This window comes from Sus scrofa, chromosome 1, assembly GCF_054392235.1.
Source record: "Sus scrofa isolate SSC_HxYL_T2T_F1_AM1 chromosome 1, Sscrofa_HxYL_maternal_Yorkshire_Landrace_v2.0, whole genome shotgun sequence".
Classification (NCBI taxonomy): domain Eukaryota; kingdom Metazoa; phylum Chordata; class Mammalia; order Artiodactyla; family Suidae; genus Sus; species Sus scrofa.
In genome coordinates, this window is record NC_139383.1 from 139,036,680 (window position 1) to 139,063,393 (window position 26,714).

At 41.8% G+C, this 26,714-nt stretch overlaps 1 protein-coding gene and 1 pseudogene across 15 annotated transcripts in view; one reads left to right on the forward strand and one right to left on the reverse strand.

Moving 5' to 3' along the window:
- Positions 1-25,536, reverse strand: part of MGA (MAX dimerization protein MGA) — a 171,370-nt gene extending 145,834 nt beyond the window's left edge. For 12 of the 15 annotated variants that reach the window (XM_084972889.1, XM_084972834.1, XM_084972886.1 and 9 more), the window contains exon 1: positions 25,472-25,536. The gene's annotated coding sequence lies outside the window, so the exon portion shown is untranslated. Of the gene's footprint in view, positions 1-25,179 lie in introns of all 15 variants that reach the window. The other 3 variants (XM_084972723.1, XM_084972678.1, XM_084972657.1) reach the window with 1 other exon arrangement.
- On the forward strand, positions 531-3,826 carry LOC110259510 (N-terminal kinase-like protein; annotated as a pseudogene).
- Positions 25,537-26,714: the final 1,178 nt, after the last annotated feature.

A 26,714-nucleotide genomic window follows, 5' to 3' on the forward strand; every position in this document is an offset into this window, starting at 1 on the left:
TCTGGCGTAGGCCAGTGGCTACAGCTCCAATTCGACCCCTAACCTGGGAACCTCCACATGCCACAGGAGCGGCCCAAAAAATGGCAAAAAGACAAAAAACAAATATAAAAATAAAATAAATAAATAAATAAATTTTTTTAAAAAACATTACTTAAGGAGGATCTAAAGCTTTCAGATAGTTTTAGTTGGAATTTAGTCTTTAAAGTTGTTATCACACAAAAAGTAATTAAGAACAGGTAAAATAAAGTCACCTACTGAAGTCAAGCTGAAACAAAAAAGAACAGGTAAAATAAAAAGTTTACTTCCAAAAATTTTGTAAAAACATGATTTACATTGTTTTAAAATTTGTTATGTAGTGAATATAAATTTGCACTTGAACACGTTATTTTTGTTTTTATTACTATCTGAAGAACCCTTCACAATAAACATACCATACAAATTTAGCATTGGTTCAAGATAACTCGCCATGAAGTACTTACTTACCACCTACTTACTCAGCACTGTTAATAGCAGAATTTGTAAGTATTAAGATGCCTGCCCCGCCCCAGCCCTACCCTGTGAGCTTGAGCCCTGAGCCCACAGCAGCGGGGATGACACGGTTCTTCAACTAGACCTGGTCAGAGATTTCCTGTTAGAGTTCAGCCCAGCAACCCCACCCAAAATGGTGCACTAGAGGCCCTGGGCCCTCCACCAAGGCTGCAAGAATGCCACAGGCAGCCCAGTGTCCATCTTCATGTATGATGTGAATCCCAGCAATGAAAAGCAAACCCAGGTAGTCAAAGCTACCTTCAAGCACCTCAAAACTCTCCAGCATTCCAACATTCCGGCCTACATGGATGGGCTAGAGACAAATGCCTCCTTTTAGTCAGAGACTATGAATCCGCTGGAAATGTGCCTCAAGGCACAAGCGGAGGCTGATGGCCTAAAGGGGCTAGAGCTTTCCTAGAAGCCAGAGAAAACTGTGTAAGCCCTCCACTTCCTGGACAAAGACTGCAGCTGCATCCACAACAATGTCTGCGTGGCCACTGTGTTTGTGGACCACATTGTCAAGTGGAAGCTTGGGGGCCTGGACTACATATATTTGTTAGGGAACTGTTGACTGAAACTGCCCACCATGGCCAGGCAATCTTAACTGCTTTCATGACTTGTCTCACAACAGGAGGCCCCCATAAAGAATATGGTGCTGCCTGGAAAACTGGGAGGATTTGGGAAGGGCCAATAGATGGGAGGAGACAACCAACCTCCCAGAATACTTGGCACTGGCATCCACCTTGGCTGAGAGGTGCACATGCCACCAGGAAGGACCCTGAGTTAGACCAAGTATGGGCCAAGCAAGACAACCAGCCAGAACCCAGAAACTAACCCCATTCCCATTAAACCTGAGGCTGCAAGCCACACAGCAGAGAGGTTCTCTTGGGTTCCCTTACCTTGCTGCTCTCCAACTGGACGCTCCTTCCCTATAAAGTCTTTTGCTTTGTCAGCATGTATGTCCCCTTGGACGATTCATTTCCAAGTGTTAGATAAGAGCCCACCCATGGGCCCTGGAAGGGGTCCTCCTTCCTGCAACATATTCAGCCCAAAGCAAAGGTGGGGGACCTCCCCACAAGGGGTTCCCTGAGCTATGACCCCCCAGAGTTGGGTGATGTCACCAGAAGAACAGTCAGAGAAAAGTGGTCAAGTGACATGTAGCACTTGGGCTGCCTCATCTGGGAAGTCTTCAATGGGCCCCTTTCGTGCAGCTGCCCTTCATTTGGAAAGATTCCCAAATCACTGGAGTCCCATTACATTACAGTGAGCTGGTGGAAACCAACCCCAAGGTATATCCCAACCCAGCCCACTTCCCAAAGAACTGCCAGGTGCCCAGTGGCTTCATGAGTTTCATGGAGACCAACCTCTTCCTGGAAGGGACTCAGATCAAAGAGCCAGCTGAGAAGCAAAAGTTCTTCCAAGAGCTGAGCAAGAGCCTAGACTTGTTCCCCAAGGATTTCTGCCGGCACAAGGTGCTGCCCCAGTTGCTGACCACCTTCAAGTTTGACGATGAGAGGACTGTTGTCCTCAAGCCCCTCTTGAAGGTGGGTAAGTACCTCAAAGCTGAGGTGTATCAACAGAAGTTCATCCCTATAGTGGTCAAGATGTTCTCATCAATCTACAGGGCCATGCGCATCCGTCTCTTACAGCAGATGGAGCAGTTCATTCAATACCTGATGAGCCAACAGTGAACACCCAGATCTTTCCCCACATACATGACTTCCTGGACACCAACCCTGCATTCAGGAGCACACAGTAAAGTCTATGCTGCTCTTGGCCCTGAAGCTAAATGAAGCCAATCTCAATGTGGAGCTGATGAAGCACTTCACAAGGCTACAGGCCAAGGACAAAGAAGGCCCCATCTGCTGCAACACTACCCTTTGCCTGAGCAAAATCAAAAATCAGCTCCTATCTCAGTGCCATCACCAAACACTTCACCCTTTAGCCAGGCCATGAAGGACCCATTTATACCATCCCGGATCGCAGGTGTTTTGGGCTTCACTGACACCTACAACCTCTATTCGATGAAGGTTAAAGCACAGAGAAGATCCTGCCTGTCCTTGGCAGCCTCAATATGGATCCTGAGAAATCTGCACAGGACCAGGTCTTCAAGGCCATTCAAAGCTTCCTGTCCAGGAGTTCCCATAGTGGTGTAGCAGAAACAAATCCAACTAGTAACCATGAGGTTGTGGGTACAATCCCTGGCCTCCCTCAGTGGGTTAAGGATCCTGCATTGCCGTGAGCTAGGGTTGCAGACTTGGCTTGGATCTGGCGTTGCTGTGAGCTGTGGTGTAGGCTGGCAGCTGTAGCTCCGATTAGACCCCTAGCCTGGGAACCTCCATATGAGGTGAGTGCAGCCCTAAAAAAAAAAAAAAAAAAAAAGCTCCTGTCCAAACTGGAGTCTGTTTCAGAGGACCCCACCCAGCTGGCCCAAGTGGAAAAGGATGTCCATGCAGACTCCAGCCCTAGAATGGGAAGTGAATCAGCCAGCTGGACAGGCTGGGCTGTGGCAGGTCTCCTCACTCACCTTGAAGCTGATCCATGCACATGCACAGCTGCCCCAGCCGAGACCAATATCCCCCAGTCACCCATGCCTGAGGGACTTCCTGCCCCAGCCCCTACCCCTGCAAGACCCACAACCTTAGGTTGTTGGGAGACACTACAGGAGGGCAAGGACACAGAAGAGGACAATAGTGCTGCCAAGAGAAGGGATGACAAGACTGGAGCAGCTTGGAGCAGGAGGCCGAATCTGCGCTGGCCCAGCAGGACAACTGAAGTTCTGGGGGCCAAGCCAGTCAGACTGGGCAGACCAGCAACCATGGCTACAAATCCCCAGAATCAGACTGGAGCAGGTGGGAAGATGAAGGCTTGTGGAATCAGGGCTGGCAGGAGCCAAACCCCTGTGGAGACAACCCCTGAGGGCACATGTGTAACTGGGGTAGACCAGAGCCTATTGACAAAGGCGACCCCCTTAGCTACCCTATCAGTACGCTAGGAGGTTGGTGCTCAGCTGAGACTAGACTCTTGGAATTGATGACAACTTGGAGCACCTAGATATTGAGAGCCAACAGGCGAAGACTGAGCTAGCACGGAAAAAGCGTGAGAACTCTCAGCAAAGATGGAGGATAAACGCACTGAGAAAAAGGCAGGTAAGGGCCCCATGAAGCTGGGAACCAGGAAGGTAGACCGAACCAACAAGTGTGGGGCCTTCCCAGCCATGCAGAACAGGCCCCAGAGATTTATTGCACAAACCACAAGAGCTGGCCAGCCTGACCAGGCACATCTCAAGTGTACATAACCAGAACTACAATAAATTCTATTTAATTTTTAAAAGAAAAGAAAGAAGTATAAGACAAGGTTCCCAATGTTAAGAAACTTACTAATAGGGACATGAACTGAAGATATGAAAAAACTAAGCAACCACAGATAACATTAATGAAGTGTACAGACTGATACTATAGGAGTTCAGAGACAAGGAAAACAACAAAGACTGGGTGGAATCAACAGAAAGACCCACAGAGTCCAACTGTAGGGAAAACACTTTCCTCACCCTGAGCTGACTTTTAATGAAAATAAAACTCTTCTGAGCAATAAAGCATCAATTTTAATCATCAATAAAAATCACCTTACTAGACTACTTCAATAAGTGAAACAGGTATGGTCCTTGTCTCAAGTGTTTATAATAAAAGGAGATACAGAACAAATACCAATTAAAAGATTATAGTTCATCATAATAATACTTTTTTTTTTCTTTTGTCTTTTTAGGGCTGCACCCACAGCATGTTGAGGTTCCCAGGCTAGGGGTCTAATCAGAGCTACATCTGCCAGCCAACACCACAGCCACAGTAACACAGGATCTGAGCCGCGTCTGCGACCTACACCACAGCTCATTGGCAACACCAGATCCTTAACCCACTGATTGAGGCCAGGGATCAAACCCGAAACTTCATGGTTCCTAGTCGGTTTCATTTCCACTGCACCACGACTGGAACGCCCAATAATAATTCTTTCTTGATTTAGGTACTAGATCAAAAGTATCATCATTATGTAAAAATTCATCAAGCTGTACATTTATGGTATCTATACTTTTCCATATGTATGTTACACTATAGTTAAAAGACAAAAAAAAAAAAAAAAAAAAAAAAAAAAAAAAAAAAAAAACAGGATTATAGCTTCAGTTCTATTCATTTTCAGAGGGTAGTTACACATCTCCCACTGCCACCTGGACAACACCACCTGGATGTCATGCCCCTCAGACTCCACCTTCTCTTCAAAAAAATATTCCCTCCAGATTTTTCTATTTTGATCAATGGTAGACATTCAAGCCAAAAACCTTGGACTTATTGGACTCTTTCACCAACTCAGGTGATTTATTAAGTCCTTACTTACAAATCTAATAAGTACCAGGTAGCTTTCCAGGTGTGTGAATAACAGCAGTGGAAGTGACAAAGTCCCTTCTCTCATGAAATTAACATTCTAAGGGGAAATGACAAATACATTTTTAAAATCAGATGGTGACTTTGCTACGATGATAGCAAAAAAGAATGAAGCAATAAGGGAAGGTGCTTTAAAACTGGTGATCAGGAAAAACCCGAAAAGTAGTTTAAACTGAGAACCTGAAAGAACCAGACTTGGAGAAGAATATTCCAGGAAAAGAGAAGCTAAGTGCAAAGACATTGAAGTCAAGACAAACAGTCCATTCAAAATTTAAAATAGCTAGCAGAGCCAATGAGAGGAAAGGCGGCAGGAGACAAGTCTATAGAGGGAAGCAAAAGTCAGATCATGCAGCATGTAGTAGGCCACAGTAAGGAGTCTGGGTTTTCCAGTTATACTTTATCTCATCTCTATGCTTGAATTTCCACTCTCACTTCTCAACTTCACCCTTTATTATCTCACTTAAGAACTAGGTCATTATAATAATCTTATAAACACTGTCCCTGATTTTACCTTCTTCCCACTGCAAGACATTCTAACACCATAGCAAAATTAAGTATTTTTTTAAAGCAGTGTTACACATTATCACTCTTCTGCTCAAAAACCTTCAAAGGACAAGATAAAAACATCAGCTCCTTAATCTGCAGCTCAAAGCTCCCAGTAATAGGGCCATAACTCTCTCCCTCTAACTTTACTGTATATCATACTCCTAAACAAGACCTCATTCTAGCTAAACCGCTCCCTGAACATATGTGCATTTCCCACCATGGGATCTTGGCACATAATATTTATCCCTCCACCTCCCTGAACAACCTTCATACCCTTGACTCTTCTCTAAGTCATAATTTCTTCAACAAATGAAGTTCTACCTCAGTAGGAGGCGGGAAAGGGGAATACTCCCACTGAGGAAACAAGAGCACAGAAGCCTGAATATGTATATGATATTCACATAAACAGGGTCTTCTGACTGAGGTCAGAATGCATGATGAGATGCAACAGGAAATAAAGCCATTCAGTAGGATGGTGAAGAGCTCTATTGGTCTCTGCAAGTTATTTAACCTCTCCTGGCTTCGTATCTTCATCGTAGAATGAAGGTAATAACAGTGCCCATGCCACAGTACTGTGGCAATTTAGTCACTCACTCAGCAAACATTTCCTGAGCACTTACTCTGTACACCAACACTGTTCTAAGTGACGCAGAGATAGCAGTGAGCAAGACAGGCAAAAATCTCTGCACTGCGGTACTTAAATTTTAGAAAGGGAACTATCAAACAAGCAAAATAAATAAGTATATGATGTACTATGTTATCTAGTAATAGGTGCTATAGAAAAATAAATAAATAAACCAGAGAAGGGAGATAGGGAAAAAAGCAAAATTTGAATCAAGACATGAAAGAACTGAGAAACAGCCATGCGGTATTCCAGACAGGAAATCAGAAATGAAAAGGCATGATTAAGGAAAAACAAGAGGAAACGATATTCAATATCTTGTGATAAACCATAATGGAAAAGAATATTAAAAAGAAAATACAAATGTATATAACTGAATGACTTTGCTGTACAGCAGAAATTAACAAAACATTCTTAATCAACTATACTGCAATAAATTTTAAAAAAAAAAGGAAGGAAACCAAGCAGCTGGAGCAGAAAGTCATAAATGATGAGGTCAGAGAATTAAGAGGGGATCAGATCACATAGAACATTAGAGGCCGTTGTAAAGATTTTCGCTTTTATTATGCCAGAAATTGAAAACCACTGGAGGGTTTTGAGCGTGACATGACCTGACTTTAACAGTATCTCTGATTTAACAGCATCTCCCTGGCTGGTATATTAAGAATATACTAGTAGAGAACAAAGTCAGGAGGAAGAGACCACTTAGATTAAATTAGATAATGGGGCTTAACACAATGTCTGGCATAAAAGTAAGCATTCCGTAAAAGGCAGCTATTTTTTCTAGAGTAAGAATGAATTCCTATGCTGTTGGACCAAACACCTGTAAATAACCAGCTGAATTTAAGGCTGAAGTTTGGTGGCAAGGCAAGTATATCTCATATAGTTCTAGGCTCATCAAAAATAAAAATGTTTAAACAAATAATAATTAATGACTTTTATAAATGATTATATTATTTCCCATAAAGATGACAAAAGAAGGTCTGTTCCTGTCATCATCTTTAAAAGCATGCCACTCAGAAGGCAGAGTATCCTCAAAAAACAAAATTAAGGAGAATTTGAGAAAATAAAGTATGCATCTGTATGATACTATTTCAATCTGGAAAAATCCGCTTTTTAAAACTCTACTATTTCAAAATGACACCAGTATTGGTTACCTCTATTGATCTAATTATCTTAAATTCTTACTGGCAATACAAAATGCTGCTTGTAAGATTACTGGCACTATTGAAAATAAAAAGACAGTTATAACACTTTAAAAAGAACTGAAAAGTAACCTGCAGTGCTGAAAAGTCTTCATTTTGAAAATATAAACACAGATGATCATTGTACAACTATAAACGTAGTAAAATTCATTGAGTTTAAAAAAAAAAAAAAGAAAATATACAGAGTTCCCGTCATGGCTCAGGGGAAACAAAACTGACTAGCATTCATGAGGACATGGGTTTGATCCCCAGCATCGGTCAACTGCCGTGAGATGTGGTGTGGGTTGCAGACATAGCCTGGGAACCTCCAAATGCCTCGAGTGGGGCCCTAAAAGCAAAAAATAATAAATAAAAAAATGCAGTTAGCAGCATGGAAAAGTGTTTGATTAACACCAACATGCAGAAGTTCCTGTCGTGGCTCAGAAGAAACAAATCTGACTAGCATCCATGAGGACGCAGGTTCGATCCCTGGCCCCTCTCAGTGAGTTAAGAATCCGGGATTGCCGTGAGCTGTGGTGTAGGCCAACAGCTATAGCTCTGATTAGACCTCTAGACTGGGAACCTCTATGTGTCGTGGGTATGGCCCTAAAAAGACAAAAAAATAATAACACTAACGTGCATAATATCGGTAAGGGGTAACCTGGGTGAAGAAAGGTATGTGTGTACTTTGACCTCTCCTTCCAAACTTAGTGAATGCAATTTGGGACCAACTTCTTCTCCTTTTTTTTTTTTTTTTTTTTTTTTTTTTTTTTTTTGCTTTTTAGGGCAGCATCCTCATGGATCCTACTCAGATTCACTTCCACTGAGCCAGGATGGGAACTCCATTGGGACCAACTGATTATGGGCTTCCAACCTCTGTATTAGGCTCAGGGCTACGGACTATCCCACTCCCCTTCCTTAACCCTAAAGCCCAGAGTTCCCATCATGGCTCAACAGAAACTAATCTTGACTAGCATCCATGAGAACACAGGTTTGACCCCTGGCCTCGCTCAGTAGGTTAAAGGATCCAGTGTCACCCTGAGCTGTGGCATAGGTCACAGACACGGCTCAGATCCCATGTTGCTGTGGTGTAGGCCAGTGGCTATAGCTCGGATTTGAACCCTAGCCTGCAAACCTCCAACTGCCTCAAGTGAGGCCCTAAAAAGACCAAAAAAAAAAAAAAAAAAAAACTAAAGCCCTACAGTATCACTTCAAGCTATCCCAGACTTTGTCTATGAAATCAAGACTCTACACCATATGAACCCCATGGTTCCAGGTTATGGGCTGTCAAAAACACTGGAGAAGGCATTTCAATTTATAAAATGATAGTGCTGCTAATGATAACAGCAACAACTACATAGTGCTTACTATATACCAAGCATTGCTTTCATCACTTTACTTTTGTGTGTGTGTGTGTGTGTGTGTGTCTTTTTGGAATTTCTTGGGCCTCTCCTGCGGCATATGGAGGTTCCCAGGCTAGGGGTCGAATCGGAGCTGTAGCCACTGGCCTATGCCAGAGCCACAGCAACGCAGGATCCGAGCCACAACTGCCAACTACACCACAGCTCATGGCAACACTGGATCCTTAACCCACTGAGCAAGGCCAGGGATTGAACCCGCAACCTCATGGTTCCTAGTTGGATCCGTTAACCACTGAGACACGATGGGAACTCCTTTACTTTTTTTTTTTAAGGGCCACAGTTTATGACAGGAAGTTCCCAGGCTAGGGGTCCAATCAGAGCTGCAGTTGCAGGCCTCTGCCACAGCAAACACCAGATAGGAGTCTGTGACCTACACTGCAGCTCACAGCAAAGCTGGATACTTAACTAAGCAGGGCCAGGGATCAAACCTGATTCCTTATGGATGTTAATTGGGTTCATAACCACTGAGTCACAACTGCAACTCCAGCACTTTACATTCTTATCTAATCAATCTTTGCAGCAAGCCTAGGTAGACATTATTATCCCCACTGTACTGAGAAAGATAAGCGACAAGAATTTAAATAACTTTTAAGAGGCACACAGAAAAGTAAGAAGTAGGAGAAGGGGTGGGGGAGACTGGTTTTAAAAAAGGATCAGGAGATCCCACTGTGGTGCAATGGGATCTGCAGCATCTTGGAAGCCACTGGGACACTGGTTCAATCCCTGGCCTGGCACAGTGGGTTAGGGATATAGCGTTGCTGCAGCTGCAGCTTAGGTCATGACTGTGGCTCCAATCCAATTCCTGGCCCAGGAGCTCCATAAGCTGCAGGGCAGCCGAAAATTACCAAAAAAAAAAAAAAAAAGATCAATGGAGTTCCCTTGTGGCACAGTGGGTTAAGGATCTGGTGTTGTTACTGCAACCACTCTGCTTGCTAGCTGCTGTGGCATTTGTTCAGTCCCTGGGCTGGGAACCTCCACAATGCTGAGGGAACAGCCCCAAAAAAGGATCAAGAAATCAGAAAAGCAGGCGAGTTGTCAAACGGAATATTGAAAGCTAGCAAGTCCTTCAAAAATTTTAAAAGAAAATGTTTTCCACTATAGAATTCTATTATTCTATCTTCTTAGATGAAGAATGGTGAATATATGACAGGAGTTATCAAACCACTAGGTCTGAGGTCTGCTTTTGTAAATAGTTTTACTGAAACAGTTAACATCCATTCATGTATGCATTGTCTACGGCTGGTTCAGGAATATAACAGCACAGATGAGTTAAGTCATGGACTCTCTGGCCTACAAAGGCTAAACTATTTACTATCTGGTCCTTTACAGAAAAAATTCACCAACCCCTAGTTTATGAACATAAGAGCAAATGATGGCTATGAAAAGTGGAGGACTGATGGCAGCTGATAAGCATTTGGAAAATAAGGGTAAGACTGCAATGGCACATTTTCTTGGGAAAAAACAGGTTTTCAATACTATTTGAAGATAGTGCCAAAAGACCAGTTTCTGATTTTTATCTAAGTACTTACCTCCTGCCATCTCAAGAATTTTGAAGAAAGCATCTAGAAAATGTATGGTCATTAGTAAATTATTTGGAGGATAATTATAAAATGTACAGACTTCCCAGAGGTTTTGCTTCTTTTATTCTCTGGCTGACCAACTTTTGAATATTCTGCTACTTATTAGCACTTTCAATGAAGATGTACAGGGAAGACAAAAATACATGAACGGCAAGCTGGGAAAGAGTTGGAAATTGTTATAATGTGTTAGCAAAACTAAAGTTTTAAATACCAACAAATTAAGTTCAATATAAGCCAACAGTGGGACACAGCTGCAAAAAAACTCTAAAGTGGAAGTGTGGTGTCCAGATCCTTAGAGGAAATTATTCTATATGCTGGGCTAGCTTTACAAAATCTGGACTAGTATATCCTGTTTTGGGCACCACCTTTTAAGAGGACCAAAGAAGGCCAAAGAGAGAGCTAGAATATGTAGAAACTATAATATATTCTTAAAAGGTTAAAATCATTGGGAATTTTTGTTTTAATTTTTTGTTTTAATTTTCATAAGCATTACTATAGCAGTAAACATTAAAACCATCAAAAAGAAGTTTCCCCATTCAACTCATTAAACAACCAACAAAGACTTATTGTAAAACTACTACAGACCAGGCACTGCTCTAGGAAAGACCAAAATCTTGACCTCTTTAGAGTTTGCATGCTAACGTGGAACACAGAAAATCAACAAATAATATAATTTCAGATACCTACAATCTTACCACTGACCGTAACTCTTTATCCCTCTAAATTGCTATTTGCATGTGTATATATTTTTATAGGGTTTTATAACTTAAAATCTAAAACATAAAGCAAAATCTTTGTGATTTGGGTTCTACTTTTCATTTAACATTATTTTAAGAACATATTTTCAAGTTGCTACATAGTCTTTAACTTATATTTTTCACCTTTTTTTTTGGCCACACCCAAGGCATTCAGCAGTTTCTGGGCCAGGGATTGAACCATGTCACTGCTGCAGCCTGCATCACAGCTGCAGCAACCCCAGATCCTTAACCTGATGCATCACAGGGGGACTTCCTATATTTTTCACTTTTAATGCCCCAATTTACTTAATATTCCTCTATTCTTCAACACCTATCCAGGCTTTGCTATAAGTGCAACAAAGGACTATAGTGAGAATGATGATTTTCCTCTCCGGAGGAATGTGGGCAGGGTAGGCAGTGAGCTGTTAGGTTTTCAGGAGGACTATAAGACTGATAGTGGGAGTGCAGAACATTAAAACTATCATTTAATAATGATAATATTATTATTAATATTATCATTAATAAGGAAAAAGGTCATATCCAATCACTCCGGGCAAAATCTTGGGTAGAAAAGAGAACTACTGTTGAGGTGAAAGAATACAGTAAAGGTACATAGGCTCTATTCAGGAACCCAGATTGACAAGGAAGGAAGGAAGGCTGGCAAGCAAGGAATCCTCCCACACTATGTGAGAGTGCACTACCATGCCCAGAGAAACCTTACTCAAATTCCTTTAAAGTCTATACTGTAAGAAACTAAAAGCATGAGAATAGCCTTTGGGAAACTTAATGGGAACATCAGTGTATTTAGGAGAAGTTAATAGGCCAACAGGGCAGTTATAAGGTCAACACCCATAATCTCAAAGGCACCACAGTCGTTGGCTCTTGAGAAGAGCACACAAGAACACTAGCTGCAGATTTAAGGCCCACCAGGGAGTAGAGGCTTGTGCAATAGTCAATTGTAGCAGAACCAACAAATCAAAACCCACAGAACAGTCATGAGCCAATGAATAAGGATATGAAAGGATTTGGTGATAATCAGTCCCAAAATCAAGCATGATTTTCATCATCATTGCCTAGAAAATTTAAGATGTTGGGTTGGATTACGAAGATAATGATGATAATTTAAAGGATCACCTGAAGTTTGTCATGAAAGCAGAAATAGACTATTCCGGAGTTCCCGTCGTGGCGCAGTGGTTAATGAATCCGACTAGGAACCATGAGGTTGCGGGTTCAATCCCTGGCCTTGCTCAGTGGGTTAACGATCCAGCGTTGCCATGAGCTGTGGTGTAGGTTGCAGATGCGGCTTGGATCCCACGTTGCTTGGATCCCACGTTGCTATGGCTCTGGCGTAGGCCAGTGGCTACAGCTCCGATTCGACCCCTAGCCTGGGAACCTCCATATGCCGCTGGAGCGGCCCAAGAAATGGCAAAAAGACAAAAAACAAAAACAAAAAAAAAAAAACAAATAGACTATTCCATATACTCTAGAGGATCCTGGAATAGAAATTTCTGAACATAAGGTTTCACATCAGCATAAGGAATAACCTGACCTCTAAAATTACCTGACAATGAAATAAGTTTCCTCAAGGTGCTAAGCTCCCTGTCACCAGATGTATTTAGCAAAAAGTGATCAACTTTGGTGGCTTTTGTAAAGGAGAATCGCTATTTGGGTTTTTTGCTGTTGTTTTTTTTACCAAATATCTTTAACTTCATGTTTGTTTTTATCAAAGTTATCCATGAAGTGAGATTAAATTACTGAATAAATGCAAAGATTTATTATAAAAAACAATCATCCTCCATCTCAATAATTTCCCAATTCCCAGGCAGAAAAATTTTCAATTTTTGTAGCTGAATCTTTTGATCTATATCTCTATATCACTATATGCTTTTTCCTTTTTTCTTTTTCTCCAGTTTTAAGCACTATTACCTTTGCACTATAGAAGATAAAATTTAGCTCTCCTTCCACTTTACATTTCCATACTTGTGCACACTTCCCATCCCCACTCTTCCCAGTATAATTATATAATTCTATGAGATAAATACTCCAGGTTCACAATGATCCTATTCAGAGCTGAGCAGAGTTTCATGGCAGCCTAGTGATTAAGGATCTGGCATTGTCACTGCTGCAGCTCAGGCCACTGCTCTGGCTCAGGTATGATCCCAGGAACTTCTGCACGCTGTGGGTGCAGCCAAAAAAAAAAAAAAAAAATGGAAGAGAGAAAGAGCTGAGTGAGCATGCAGCACACTTATTAAAAAGGCAGGATAGGAGCTCCCACTGTGGCGCAACAGGATTGGTGGCCTCTTGGGAGCACTCGGACACAGGTTCCATCCCTGGCCTGGCACAGCAGGTTAAGCATCCAGCATTGCCACAGCTTCAGCTTAGGTTGCAACTGCAACTCGGATCTGATCTCTGGCCAGGAAGATCCATATGCCTCAGGTCTGCCAAAAATGAAGAAAAAGGGGGCAGGGGGGCAGGGTAGGCTATACAAACAATTTCAGAATATTAACCTGGTGAGTGAATACTCAGGTCATTAATTAAACCAGTTCTCTTCCAGAGTCATTCTAGGTCTCAGACTGATAGCAGTTCTGCCACCTTGAGTACAAGGCTTCCAAGGCTGTCCCAGGTATTGCATTCCAGATAACCAGCAGAGGCAGACAAAGAGGAACACATGAAGAGGTCAGGCCCATTTCCATTTCCACTCCACTAGAGAAAAGTTAAGTCATATTGTTTCATCAAACTGCAAAGGAGATTAGGGGATTCTGACTAGCAACATGCCCAAAAAAGGGGAGAACAGCTATGAACAGACAGTTAGTGGTCTTTGCCACATATACCATAATTACTTTTCCTCAAAAAATTCTGAGTGAAAAAATCTGTAATGGGGAGTTCCCATTGTGCTCAATGGGTTACAAACCCAACTGGTATCCGTGAAGATGCAGGTTCAACCCCTGGCCTCGCTCAGTGGGTTAAGGATCCAGCACTGCTGTGAGCTGTGGTATAGGTCACAGACACAGCTTGGCTCTGGCATCACTGTGGTTGTGGTGTAGGTCGGAAGCTGCAGCTCCAATTTGACCCCTAGCCTGGGAACTTCCAAATACCACACGTGTTGCCCTACAAAGACCAAAAAGAGACAAAAAACACTGTAACAGACCTTAAAAACAGACACTGAGGGAAGAGAAATTAAAGGATGTAAGAGTAAATAAATCAGTTAAGTAAATCTAAAGGAAGTTTATGAACATCCTACAAAAAAAGGAAAGGAAAAATTAAAAGATAACTAATTCATTCAAGAAACACTGTGCTCTTATCTACCAAACTCTGTGCTAAGTACTAGGGAAACAACAAAAAACATACAGGCGGAAAAGAAAAGAAAAGGCCATATAAACTAAATGCAATGTAGTATCTTCAAAACCAGGAACAGAATAAGGACATTAGTGGAAAAACTAATACAATTCAAATAATGCCTGGAGTTTATAGTAATGTACCAATGCTGGTTTCTTAGTTGTGACAAACATACCTAGTAACATAAGATGTTAGGAGAAACTGGGTAAGAGGTACACAGAAACTCTGTACAGAGAACTGTGAAGATGAAGGGTGGTGATGACTGCATGACAATCTGAACATACTTAGTACCAAAGAACTATACACTTAAAAATGGTCAAAACAGTACATTATATATATATTTTACTACAACTATTGAATGACAGAGGTTTTAACAGCATGTCCATCACCAGAAAAAGATCTTAAAAACTCTAACTTCCCTGAGACCATGATATCTAAGATGAGTTCTGAACAAAACAGTCATACTATGCAAAGAAATGGGGCAGCAGAGGTACAGCAAATGTGGTAACCTACAACAGAGGTCAGCAAACTATAACCCCACAGCCCATGTCCTCCCATCTTTTTTGCACACTCCACAAACTCAGAAGGTTTTTATATTATTTAATGGTTGAAAAAAATTAAAATAATAAAATTTTGGAGTTCCCATTGTGGCACAGTGGTTAACGAATCTGACTAGGAACCATGAGGTTGCAGGTTCGATCCCTGGCCTTGCTCAGTGGGTTAAGGATCCAGCGTTGCTGTGGCTGTGGCGTAGGCCGGTGGCTACAGCTCCAATTCAACCCCTAGCCTGGGAACCTCCATATGCCGTGGGAGCGGCCATAGAAAAGGCAAAAAGACTAAAAAATAGAAATAAAATAAAATTGTATAACATGCAAAAATTACATGAAATTCCAATTTTCTTTTTATTTTTTTTGGTCATAACAGCAACATGCAGAAGTTCCTCACCAGAGATTGAATCCACACCACAGCACTGACCCAAGCCACAGCAGTGACAACACCAGATCCTTAACCCAATGAGCCACCAGGGAACTCCTGAAATTAAAATTTTAGTGTCCATAAAGTTGCCCTGGAATACAGCCATGATCATTCATTTACACATTGCCTATATCTGACTTTATGCTACCATGGCACAAGTGAGTAGTTACTGATGAAAATAGTAAGTCCCACAAATATATTTACTATCTGGCCCTTTGCACAAAAAAATCTGGCAACCCCTGATCTAGAGGCCCGGGTGGGGAAGGGAGAATTTAGAACCTAGAGAAATTTTACATGTGTGTATGAGATAAGCTATAAGGTAGTAGGCTTTATGTACTAGGCTAAAAAATCTGAACTTGTCTCAAACTTGATTCCATTTATTATGAGAAGCTACTAAAAGAATTTTATTGAGAGTAATCTGATCAGATCCACCTTGTGTAAAAATAATTATTCCTGTCTAGAGTTACCTAAAATATTGATTTTAGTTACTAAAAAATAAAATGGGAGTTCCCGTTGTGGCGCAGTGGAAACAAATCCGACTAAAAACCATGAGGTTTCAGGTTCCATCCCTGGCCTGGCTCACTGGGTTAAGGATCCTGGCCTAGCTCAGTGGGTTAAGGATCCGGCGTTGCCATGCATGAGCTGTGGGTAGGCTAGCAGATGTAGCTCCGATTCGACCCCTAGCCTGGGAACCTCCATATGCTGTGGGTGCGGCCCTAAAAAGAAAAATAAATAAATAAAATATAAATAAGTAAAAAAATAAAAATTAAAAATCTTTGCAATTCTCACTTAAAATAAAAAATGAAAAAATAGGAGTTCCCATCGTGGCACAGCGGAAACGGATCCAACTAGGAACCATGAGGTTGCAGGTTCGATCCCTGGCCTCACTCAGTGAGTTAAGGATCCGGCATTGCTGTGAGCTGTGGTGCAGGTCACAGACTCGGCTCGGATCCTGCATTGCTGTGGCTCTGGTATAGGCCGGTAGCTGTAGTTCCAATTAGATCCCTAGCCTGGGAACCTCCATATGCTGCAGGTGCAGCCCTAAAAAGACAAAAGACAAAAAAAGAAAAAAAAAAGAAAATGCCACTAAAAAAAGGAAGCCTAGAAGCATACCAATAAGGCTGTGATAGTATATTAGAAATTTTTATTTCCTTCTTTGTGCTTATCTATATTTTTCATTTCTTGTCAAATGAGAAGAAAACTGCTTTTATAATTCAAATCCAAAAATAAGTACTTTTAAACTCATATTCATACACACACAAAATTTCTCTAGGTTCTAAATTCTTCCCTCCCCACCCCTCATCCCCAGCAGCCTTAGGTAGGAAGAGAAAATATGTTTTAAGAAAACCTACATATAGCAAAACTATAACAGGATACCTCTGTCGCACTTATAAAGGATAAATGACATTCCACCTTTTCAAATTACTGCATTTGCTTTATAGTTGTGAAAGAATAAAATGAAACCAATATACTGGCAGAGTACTCTTTTCCTACATAGGGCTTTCATCACATCAACGAGACCTATCAATAATATCTTTTTGAAACTAAAAATGTTAAAGAACAGGAGAAAATGCAGAGTTTGCAAGTCAAGTCAAAATGTTGAAAACTGTAGTTCCCGTTGTGGCTCAGCAGTTAACAAACCCAGCTAAGATCCATGAGGACACAGATTCAATGCCTGGCCTCCCTCAGTGGGTTAAGGATCCAGCGTTGCCACGAGCTGCGGTGTAGGTCGCAGACACGGCTCAGGTCTGGCATTGCTGTGGCTGTGGTGTAGGCCAGCAGCTATGGCTCCAAACTGACCCCTAGCCTGGGAACTTCCATATGCCTCAAGTGCAGGCCGAAAAAGAAAAAAAAAAAAAAAAGTTGAAAACTGATGCAAATAAAGCTTTGAAAATATAATTATGGGCTCTTAAGAAATGTAGTCTTTGATATATACCATAGTACTTTGCACTTACTGATACATCGCTTGTTAACATTAAACTCATTTTAAATGTTGTGTTTCAGTTCATCAGGGATTCATGTGCAGGAAATCATTACTTTTATTTCTTTTGTGTGTCCCCCACCCACAGAACCTCATACAGTGCCCATATATGGTGGGTACTCAGTAATGCTTACAATTGAATGACAAAATAATTAACCCTATTTAAGCTCACAGACTGAAACCCTCACACCTACAATTCACACCATTAAGCCTCCCTCTATGGAACAGCTTAAAGGACATTCCTGGGGTGAGTACTGCTGATTCTACTGGATTTATTACATTAGGTTTCTCCTGTAGCAAAGAGCTCAAAGTGCACATGTAATGTTAAAATAGAATTCCTGACTACTGAGAAGGTGGGTGGGAAAGTGGGCAAGTGAAGGAAGAATCTATTATAATAGCTTGCCTCTAAAGAACAGGCATTATTCAACTCTAGAGATTAAACCATTCCTAAAATGTCTCCGAACTAAGACTCCTAAGGGATGTCATTTCATTAAACTTAGTACTGGCTAAATGCCAGCACAATACCGTTGAAACCAAAAACTTACCATTAAAAAAAAAATCCTAAAAATCTCGGCTAACAATCCACATGATTGTATAAGATCTAATTTTAATTATTCACTCTCTTTTGCCAAAACAAAACTTCTGAACTTTTTCAAAGCATTAAATTGAGCAGCTACCACATGCTGAGCACTGGGGAAACAAGTGAATTAAAGAGCCAGACAAAATTAAGTGATTTTGTATTCTGCTATAAATTAAAGTACAAACAACAGAGCTGAGGAAGTACTGTGCAGTGAGGAGTCAACTTCTATCCATGGACGTTTGGGGAAATTAGATAGCAAATTTAAGCTGGACATTGAAGACTGATTAGGAGTTAGAGGCAACAAGCAGGAAGAAGGGTAGAAAGAGTATTCAAGGCAAATAGAGGGCTATACACAAGCAGAACATTGCATGGCAGGAATGATAGAGGATAAAAAGGAAAGAAAGGTAGGGTAGAGTTCAACAATGATAGGTCTGGTATGCTAAACTATGAAATCTGGAGTTATGCCCCCAGGTAATGGAGAGAAAATAGAAATTTTGAAGTACGGCAGTGACAAAAACCTGAAGAATCAGTTCACCTAGCAGGAAAAGCCTAAGTTAAATTATAATCATCTCAATGGCTTTATTTAATACTACACCATACAGACATCAGTAAATACTGCACTGATGCAGATAACAAAAGAAATCTATGAATGTGATCCATTCCTCTGTCCATGCTTTCAGCTGAGTCTCAGGGCTCAGTCATTATTACCCTCTTCCCTACTCCCTGGCTGATCTCACCAGACCCATGTTTCCAAACACCATCTAGGTACTGAAGACATCCCAAGTGTAATCCACAGCCATGACTTTGACTCTGGGCTCCAGACTTGAACAATCAACTACCTATTCCTGGATACCCAGTGAGAATCTCAAATTCAACATATCCAACCAAATTCTTCATGTTAGCAGGAAAGCTTCAAGTTTCTCACTCCTAGGTATGATGTTAGTTAGCTATAGGTACTTTTGTTTTTGTCGGCTGTGCTCAATGCATGCAGAAGTTTCCTGAGCTAGGGACTGAACCTGCAGTTAGAGCTGTGACAACACCAGATCCTAAACCCACTGAGCCACCATGGAATTCCCTAACCTCTTCACTTTAAACTCCAAACTAGCTCCTTCCAATTTTCCATCTCTGCACATGGCACTAGTTGCTCTAGCTAAAAACTTAGAAATCATCTTTGATTCCTCTCCTTCTCTCACAACTAATCAATCAGCATACTGTATTGGTTCTACCTTCAAAATATACCGAGGAAGTTCCCTTGTGGCACAGCAGGTTAAGGACCCAGCACTGCCACAGCTGTGGCACAGGTTGAAACTGTGGTGTGGGTTCAATCCCTGCTCTGGGAATTTCCACACGCCCCAGGTACAGCAGGGAAAAAAAAATACACACACACACACACACACACACACACGCCCTGAATCTGACCACTTCTCACTATCTCCATCAGCATTGCCTCCCTGATCCAAGCCTTATTTACTGCTCAATCCCTAGACTTGGTACAATACCCAGCATATAGTAGGGCTCATTAATTATTGGGTTGTTGAATGAATGAATTTACCTAACTACCCTAATCAATCTTATTTATATTTTCATTCCATTATGCATAATTGAATAATTCCTTTCTCACCTTTAAATTTAGATCTAGGAGTTCCCATCATGGCGCAGTGGTTAATGAATCCGACTAGGAACCATGAGGTTGCGGGTTCGGTCCCTGCCCTTGCTCAGTGGGTTAACAATCCAGCGTTGCCATGAGCTGTGGTGTAGGTTGCAGATGCGGCTTGGATCCAGCATTGTTGTGGCTCTGGTGTAGGCCAGCAGCTACAGCTCCAATTCGACCCCTAGCCTGGGAACCTCCATATGCTGCAGAAGCAGCCCAATAAATAGCAAAAAGACAAAAAATTTAAAAAAAAAATAAATAAATTTAGATCTAATTCATGGTTACCAGGCTGTACTTCCTCAGAGTTCTAAAACCATTGAAAGACTATTAAAACAAACTATACTATACTAATGATCTTTAATTCCTTTAATTCCTATAATTAGCTCTTTCAGTAATTTGGCCAGTTATATTTATTTGACTGTAACTTCTATTATTATCTTCCTACATTATCAACTTGTCAATGTACTGCTTATGATAAATGCTATTGATAAAAATGGACAGATATGCCCAGAATATTATAACAAATGCTTTTTCTGCTTAGAAGTAACACAAACTATTTTTAAAAATAGAAACTATAGAAAAACAAACAATTAAAACAAATTCACAGGCACATGATCAAGGTCAACCTCAAAAGTGACAAGTCGGGAGCTCCCATTGAGGTGCAGTGGAAACAAATCCAACTAGTAATCCATGAGGATGCCAGTTTGATCCCTGGCCTTGCTCAGAGGTTCGGGGATCCGGTGTTGCAGTGAGCTGTGGTATAGGTTGCAGATGAGGCTTGGATTCCATGTTGCCGCTGTGGTGCAGGTTGGCAGCTGCAACTTCAACTCTACCCCAGCCTGGGATCTTCCATATGAGGCAGGTGTGGCCCCAAAAAGCAAAAAAAAAAAAAAAAAAAAAAGAAGAGTGACAAGTCATCTTGATAATATGTACTCTAACCCCAAGCTAGTCACGAAAAAAAAAAAAAAAAAAAAAAAAAATCAAATCCCAACTGAAGGTCATGAAAAACAAGAAAAGTCTGGAGTTCCCGTGGTGGTGCAGTGGTAACCAACCCAACTAGTATCCATGAGGACATGGGTTCAGATCCCTGGCCTTGCTCAGTGGGGTTAGGAATCCAGTGCTGCCCTGAGCTGTAGTATAGGTTGCAGATGCAGCTCAGATATGGTGTTGCTATGACTGTCGTGTAAGCTGGCAGTGCAGCTCTGATTCACCCTCTAGCTTGGGAACTTCCATATGCGGAGGGTGCAGCCCTAAAAAGACAACAAAAAAAAAAAAGAAAAAAAAGAAGAAGAAGTCTAAGAAACTCTCGTAGCCAAGAGGATCCTAAACGGGACATGACTATTGAAACTATTATGGTTGTGGAACTTCCACTGTGGCACACTGGGTTAAGAATCCAACTGAGCCACTGCAGAGGCTCAGGTTTAATATCCAGCCTGGCACAGTGGATTAAAAGCTGAGTACGTCACAGCTGTGGCTTGTATTCAATTCCTGACCCAGGAATTTCCATATGCCATGGGTACAGCCATAAATTTAAAAAATAAAAGATTATGGTTGTATAATACAAGGTTCTGAGAGGCAGGAACTTTTTATGAAATCTCTGAAGATGCCTCTTGCCTTGTTTCTGTGACTATGTGGTTTTGATCCGTGGCCTCACTCAGTGGGTTAAGGATCCAGCATTACCACAATCTACAGCATAGGTCACAGATTCAGCTCCAATACCAGTGTTGCCATGGTTGTGGTGTATATGCCTCAGCTAAAGCTCCGATAGACCCCTAACCAGGGAATTTCCATAGGCTGCAGGTATGATCATTAAAAAAAATAGTAATAGAGAGTTCCCATAGTGGCTCAGCAGTAATGAACCCAACTAGGATCCATGGGGATGCACATTTGATTCCTGGCCTCACTCAGTGGATTAAGGATCTGGGACTGCCATGAGCTGTGGAGTGGCCCAGCAGCTACAGCTCTGATTCGACCCCTAGCCTGGGAACTTCCGTATTCCATGGGTGTGGCCCTAAAAAGCCAAAAACAAAAAACAAACAAACAAAAAAAACTACAAAGAAAACCCTTAAATGAACATCTTTGCAAACTTACCAATTAGTGTCTTAATAAAGAGGAGTAGCTGCTGAGTCAAAGGACATATAGGGTTTTTTTCGTTTGTTTGTTTGTCTTTTTGCTATTTCTTGGGCCACTCCCACGGCATATGGAGATTCCCAGGCTAGGGGTCTAATCGGAGCTGTAGCCACCGGCCTACACCAGAGCCAGGGATCCGAGCCGCGTCTGCAACCTACACCACAGCTCACAGCAACGCCGGATCATTAACCCACTAAGCAAGGGCAGGGACTGAACCTGCAACCTTATGGTTCCTAGTCGGATTCTTTAACCACTGCGCCATGAAGGGAACTCCAGGTTTTTAATGCTTACAATAAACATGGCCAAAATGTTCTCCAGAAAGGATATTCAAATGTAAATATTCACCAATAGCAGTTGTTTGAGTGTGCCAATTTTCCCACTCTTATGCCAATACTAGACAGTAACATTTCGTTAGTATACACGCCAATTTGCCACAGGAAGGGGGGTTGTTTTGTGTTGTTTATAAGTTGGAAACAATGTATTTTTATCCTTATTGGTTATTTTTACTACTCTAGGCATGCAAGCTACCCATTCAGGTCTTTTGCCAATCTATTAGATACTAAGATCATTAAACTTCTGGGTCCAACATATGGTGCAAATTTTTTCCCCCACATTTTGCCTGGCTTCACTCATCACTGGATCCCCTATACCTGAAAAGTTGCCTGGCACATCCTAAGCACCCAATAAACATGTCAATGAATACTAAATGACTAAATCTGTTTAATTTTATGGTGTGGTTGCCAACTAGAGGTTGTTTATGTAATAATTTGATCAATCTTGGGTTCTGCCTTTGCAATCATGCTTAGAACAGCTCATCCTATGTCAAGATTTAAAAAAAACTATTTACCCATTTTTTTTGGCCACACCCACAGCATGTGAAAGTTCCCAGGCCAAGGATCCAACCTGTCCCACAGCATCAATCCAAGCTGCTACAGTGATAACGCTGGATCCTTAACCCACTGTGCCACAAGAGAACTCCATGTTTACCCATTTTTTTAAAGCAATAATTTTCTGACTTCATACTTTTAAATACTTAATTCACCCAGATTTCATTTACATTTTAAGGTAGGACTCCATTTTTTGTTCAACTGGTTAGCCAATTGTTTCAACACAATTTTGGTGGGGGTTTTTTCTTTTTGCTTTTGTTTTGCTTTTTTAGGGCCGCACCCATGGCATAGAGAAGTTCCCAGGCTAAGGGTAGAATCGGAGCTACAGCTGCTGGCCTACACCACAGCTCACAGCAACACAGGATCCCCAACCCACTGAGGGAGGCCAAGAATCAAAACTGCATCCTCACAGATATTAGTTGGATTGGTTTCCGCTGCTCAAGGAAGGGAACTCCTATTACAACACAATTTTGAAATTCTTTCACAACTAATAAGAAATGCCATCTTTATAATACAAAATAGTCGCATATTTCTAGATTATTCTGTGCACTGCTCTGATCTATTCTACAGTTACCACTTACTGTTTTGATTACCATAGCTTCATTTGCATATTCACTAGTACAAGTGTCCCTTAACTTTCCTCTTTTAAAAACTTTTCTACTTTATAAGTTCATGCTTCCAAATGAAAATCAGAATGATTCTGTCAAGTTTTCAAAAGTAATTCTGGTTGGAATTATGTAAATTATCAGTGATATGACTTTGGGCAAATTACTTAATCTGTCACTAAATTTCCCACATTGGGAGTTGCTGCCATGGTGCAGGGGAAGTGAATCTGACTAGGAATCATAAGGTTCCATTCCTGACCTTGCTCAGTGGGTTAAGGATCCAGCGTTGCCATGAGCTGTGGTGTTGGTCGAAGACGCATCTCAGATCTGGCACTGCTGTGGCTCTGGCATAGGCAGGCAGCAACAGCTCCAATTGGACTCCTAGCCTGGGAACCTCCATATGTCACAGGTATAGCCCTAAAAAGACAAAAAGACCAAAAAAAAAAAATTTCTCACATTGGTAAAATAGAAATAATAGTTCTTAACTCATAGGTTTGTTATGAGAACTAAATGAATTAAGACATATAAAGTTCTATACTAGAAAAATGTTAACTCCTACTATAATTGTTTGAAAGTGATTACGATGATTGCTCAATAAATGTTTTCCAAATTGTGCTCCCACAAATTTCAATGGCTCTTTAAGATCCATCAAAGGGTAACATAAAACATAAGCAATGATATGAAAAATAAATAATTTATGCCTGCTTCATTTCACCAATGCCTTGATCATTGGTTAAAACCAAGAGCTGGAGCAGGGGGCAGAGAACCACGAAAAATACCAAAGGCTGGTGGCAGGAAGCCTCAAAATGTTTATAAAGTTTGGCCCAAGTGGAGAAAATGACTTCTTTCTAATCAGTATTACCAGGCACTAGCATGTCCCTCTAACTCCTTTTTTTTTCTCCATCTCCATAGTTATGACAATACTACCTATCTCTTGATTGCTTTCCAAGAAAACACATAGGAACTAGATGTCTAAGAATACTTTTCAAGAGAGACAGTGGGCATGTACAGAGTAAATATGCCACTGATAAATGCGGACAGACAGGGCCATAATATTATAACAAGCTACCTCCACCAAGCTTCCCACATCTCTGTGACGATGGGGGTAAGGGAGTTGTTGTGTATCTATCTATCCTTGTGGGCAAACGAGTTTGTCTCACATTGACTGTTAATGACCTGTTCGTTTTAAATTATTTTGCTATTAGCATGACCCTGGTATAAGATAGAGGTCATACACCTTTTAAGGACCTTTAGAAAATTTATTTTCTATAGAAAGCTAATATATAAGAAAAGAGAGGCCGAGGAGCAACATGAATTTGCTAACTGCAAAAGAAGCCAAAGGCCTAGACCCCCAAGTCTCCTAATTCCCAGAAACCTGCTCTTTCCACCACACCACACAGCCTCTCGCCGAAGCCTGCCACGCTTCGAGGTGGAAGGAGTAAAACAAAAGTGTCTGGTCAAAGCAAAGACACTCAAAACTGAGGGACAGCACAATCTGGAGCACATGACTGGCCACGCCTCTCCCGTCCCACCCTCCCCCCTTCCCCGCGCCAGCAGCACGCGCTGCCAACCTCGTCATGTGACCTTCACGCGGCCCCAGCGCTCCCCCTGCTAGGCGACTCTTTCCAGCAGCCATTTTGCCTAGAACTTGTCGCCCGTGCTCACAGCGGAGCAGGGCACCGCGAAAACCAGCGGTTAGAGTTTACAGGCCGCACACGCGCTTCGAAAAAGTGCCGAGACTGGTAGAGCAGAGCTGAACCTCACTGAACACGTCGCACCCCGGGGCGCCGGGGAAAGCTGTGGGTGCGCCTCGGCCTGCTATTGGCTCTAGCGCCCACGTGACACCATTGCCCCCCCACCCTCTCCTTCCCCCCCGACCCACAAAAACAACCAGACACTTTTAACACCTCGCGCCAAGTACGCGCCGCTGGGCGCGTGGGGACAGACGGCGCGCGTGGCAACAAGGGTGCCTGCGCGTACCTGCCAGGGCCGACCGGAGCTGACCCACGCGCCGCTCCGCTCGCGGGTCCGGGAATCCTCGCGCTGCTGGACCACCCGACTAGTCATTGGCGGCCAGGTTTGGTCACGTGCTCAGCTCGGGACCGCCCCAAACCGCTAATCACCTGGCACCGTGCTCGAAGCGGCGCCGAAAGTCATTCGCACGCGGAAAGGGAGGATAGTTGGAGGACCTCCTTCTCTGCTGTTATGTGGTTACGTTCCTAACGGGGAAACGAGAGAACAGGGTCTCAAAACTAAATAAGCTCACACCTACCGCTTTAACTTCGCGTGCCCCTCCAGTAGCCGGGAACCATCGCCCTTGGGCGCTCCCCGATGCACGCCGGGATACGTCTGGCGCCCCTCAGGGTACTGCAGAGCATGCCGGGAAAAGCACCTCTCCCGATTTCCTGGCTCTCACCTCTCTGGTGTTTCTTATCCCTTTGAAAGACCTGTCGTTGGGCTGGGATTGAGGTGGTTTGGGTAATTATGAGAGTGTGAATGGATGTAACAGGGACTTACATTCCCCAGTCGTTTGATCTGTGTGGTTTTAGAGAAACTGCTTAACTTTTCTTCGTGGAGCATGCATTTAGTGAGTACCTGCTGAGAGCCTTTTTGAACAGTGCAGAAAAACATCAAAGGTATTTGCCTGCAAGTGAAGTGTCAGAGGTTCGTGGTCAAGGGAAAAGAATGCTAGTTTAAATACAACTAACTGCAAACACCACTAGCAACTAAAAAAAAAAAAAAAAAAAAAAAAATGCTTAGACTTTTCCTTGGGATAGAAGACCAGACCTTTCTTGGTAAACTTAACAAAAAGAAAAAGAAAAAAAAAAAAAGAGAGAGAGAGAGAGAGAAAGAAAGAAAAAGAAAGAAAGGATATCCCATTGTTGGGGAAAATGAGGTGAAAGGAGCCAGAGGCATTTTAAAGGTGCAGGAGATGTGACCCTGTTACATTTTCTGGTTCAATGTTAGCTATGGTATATTGGAAAGGGATAAGAAAAAATTTACTAATGCTGAGGAAAGATGGTCTTGCATTGTAACATATTCATAAAACCAACTCCTTTCCTCAGCTTTGTTGATATCAAAACTTTGTTTTTTCAGTTAACAAAGGATTGACTAAACTGGTGGAATTTGACTAGCATAGGTCAGACTCACAAGAATGCTGATATATATAAGCTAGAAATTAAGTGTATTAATTTATAATGTTATCAAGTCAAAACATACAGTTTTAGGCACTCTTTTCTGGTTTCCAGGAACTTGATAACCCTAAATACTTATCAGAAAATTATTTCCTAACTGGAGAGTCAAAAGAAAGAGAATTGAACAATCATATGTAATAAACCCTTTAATTAAAAGCCTATCTATGTTAAACCTGAAGTTTATCAATCACTCCAAAATACTTTATTACATTTGATCCTAATATCAACCCTGAGAGAAAAGTACTATACTAATATTACCATCTCTTGAGACAATCTTGAGTGGAAAACTGGAAAACGTGTTCTCCAGGCAATTTTGATTCA